Here is a 2,683-nt window from a genome sequence, read left to right on the forward strand (position 1 = left end):
CCACAAGGCAGGCAATACACTTGACCTCATCTTTACTAGAGGCTGTTCGCCTACTAATCTCACTGCAACACCCCTCCAGGTCTCTGTTCGCCTACTAATCTCACTGCAACACCCCTCCAGGTCTCTGTTCGCCTACTAATCTCACTGCAACACCCCTCCAGGTCTCTGTTTGCCTACTAATCTCACTGCAACGCCCCTCCAGGTCTCTGATCGCCTATTAATCTCACTGCAACACCCCTCCAGGTCTCTGTTCGCCTACTAATCTCACTGCAACACCCCTCCAGGTCTCTGTTCGCCTACTAATCTCACTGCAACACCCCTCCAGGTCTCTGTTAGCCTACTAATCTCACTGCAACACCCCTCCAGGTCTCGCCTACTAATCTCACTGCAACACCCCTCCAGGTCTCTGTTGCCTACTAATCTCACTGCAACACCCCTCCAGGTCTCTGTTCTACACTGCAACACCCCTCCAGGTCTCTGTTCGCCTACTAATCTCACTGCAACGCCCCTCCAGGTCTCTGATCACTACTTTGTTTCCTTTTCTGTCTCCCTTTCCTCCAAACCCTTGTGACTCAGCCCCTACCCAGATGGTCATTGTCCATCACAATCTTTCGCTCTCTCTCTCCCACTACTCTCTCCTCTTCTAGCCTATAATATCTCCCTTCTGCTAAATCCTTCTCCATCCTGTCTCCTAACTCTGCCTCTTCGACCCTACTCTCCTCCCTTTCTGAATGCTTTGACTCACACTGTCCTCTTTCCTCCCGGCCGGCTCGGCCCTCCCCTCCTGCTCCATGGCTGAGTGACTCATTGCGAGTTTACAGAATAGGGCTTCAGGCAGCGGAGCAAAAAAGGAGGTAAACTAAACATCCGTTCACTCCCTCCTTTCTACCTTCTCTTTCTCGGTATCTGCTGCTAAAGACCCTTTCTACTAAATGTCAAACTTCTGCCTTTAACCCTGGGAAACTATTTTCCACATCCTCCTCCTTAATCCTCTACCTCCTCCCTCTATGCGGACAACTTTGTCAACCACTTTGAAAAGAAGGTTGACTTCATCACTTCCTCATTCACTCAGCCTATAGAGTTCTCTGGTCCCACTCACACAGAACTACTCTACACCTTGACCCCTTTCTCTCCTCTTTCTCTAGATGAAATACTGCAATTAGTGAGGTCTGGCCACCTGACAACCTGCCTGTTCAACCCCATCCCCTCCTCCCTTCTCCAGACCATCTCTGGAGACCTTCTCCCATTCCTCTTCCCTGACCACCTTCCCCCTCTGACTTCAAAATGGCCCTAGTCGCTGTGGAGAGGATCTGTGTTTGTACAATGTACTCTCACTACTGGTGTCCCCCAGGGCTCGGTTCTAGGCCCTCTCCTCTTCTCTCTATAAAGCAAGTCACTCAGCTCTGTCATATCCTCTCATTGGTCTGTCCTATCACTGCTATGAGGATGACACTTAACTACTTTTCTCCTTCCCCCTTCTGACACCCAGGTGGCAACACGCATCTCTGCGTGCCTGGCAGATATCTCAGCTTGGATGTCGGCCCTCCATCTCAAGCTCAACAAAACAGAGCTGCCATCCCGCTCAAAGACCTCGCCATCATGGGTGACAACTCTACAGTGTCACCCTCCCAGAGTGCAAAGAACTTTGGCGTGACCCTGGACAACACACTGTCGTTATCTGCAAAGATCAAAGCAGTGACTCACTCCTGCAGAGTCATGCTTTACAACATCCGTAGAGTATGACCCTACCTCACACAGGAAGCTGTGCAGTTCCTAATCCAGGCACTTGTCATCTCTCGTCTGGACTACTGCAACTCTCTCTCGTCTGGCCTCCCTGCTTGTGCCATCAAACCCCAGCAACTTATCCAGAACGCTGCAGCCCACCTGGTGTTCAACCTTCCCAAGTTCTCCCATGTTACCCCGCTCCTCTGCACGCTTCACTGGCTTCCAGTCGAAGCTCGCATCCACTACAAGACCATGGTGCTTGCCTACAGAGCAGCAAGAGGAACTGACCCTCCCTACGTTCAGGCTACGCTCAAATCCTACACCCCAACTCGAACATTCCTTTCTGCCACCTCAGGTCTCTTGGCCATCCGACCCCTACAGGAGGGCATCTCTCCCGCTCAGCCCAGTCCAAGCTCTTCTCTGTCCTGGCACCCCAATGGTGGAAACAGCTTCCCCCTGAAGCTAGGACAGCAGAGTCCCTGCCCATCTCCCGAAAGCCCCTGAAATCCTACCTCTTCAAAGAGTATTTTATATAATCCCACTCACCTCGAATCCCCCCTTATACTTGCACTTGACTCCTTCTCGCTAACTTTGCTGATAGCCAATGTATTGAGTAAACATGTTCTTTCTATGCCTGTGATATGTGGTTGTCCCACCTAGATATCTTCAGATGAATGCACTAACTGTAAGTCACTCTGGACTGTCTACTAAATAACTCAAATGTAAAATGAAATGTCGGGGTCAGTTACCTGAAGAGGTAGGGTGGGTTAGGGTCAGGGTTACCTGGAAGAGGTAGGGTGGGTTAGGGTCAGGGTTACCTGGAAGAGGTAGGGTGGGTTAGGGTCAGGGTTACCTGGAAGAGGTAGGGTGGGTTAGGGTCAGGGTTACCTGAAGAGGTAGGGTGGGTAGGGTCAGGGTCAGGGTGGGTTAGGGTCTGAAGAGGTAGGGTGGGTTAGGG

At 51.3% G+C, this 2,683-nt stretch overlaps 1 pseudogene; it reads left to right on the top strand.

The window, feature by feature from the left end:
• The first annotated feature begins 1,284 nt into the window (after positions 1–1,284).
• LOC121843860 lies at positions 1,285–2,276 on the top strand (annotated as a pseudogene).
• Positions 2,277–2,683: the final 407 nt, after the last annotated feature.

Source organism: Oncorhynchus tshawytscha, unplaced genomic scaffold, assembly GCF_018296145.1.
Source record: "Oncorhynchus tshawytscha isolate Ot180627B unplaced genomic scaffold, Otsh_v2.0 Un_contig_319_pilon_pilon, whole genome shotgun sequence".
In the NCBI taxonomy this organism is placed as follows: domain Eukaryota; kingdom Metazoa; phylum Chordata; class Actinopteri; order Salmoniformes; family Salmonidae; genus Oncorhynchus; species Oncorhynchus tshawytscha.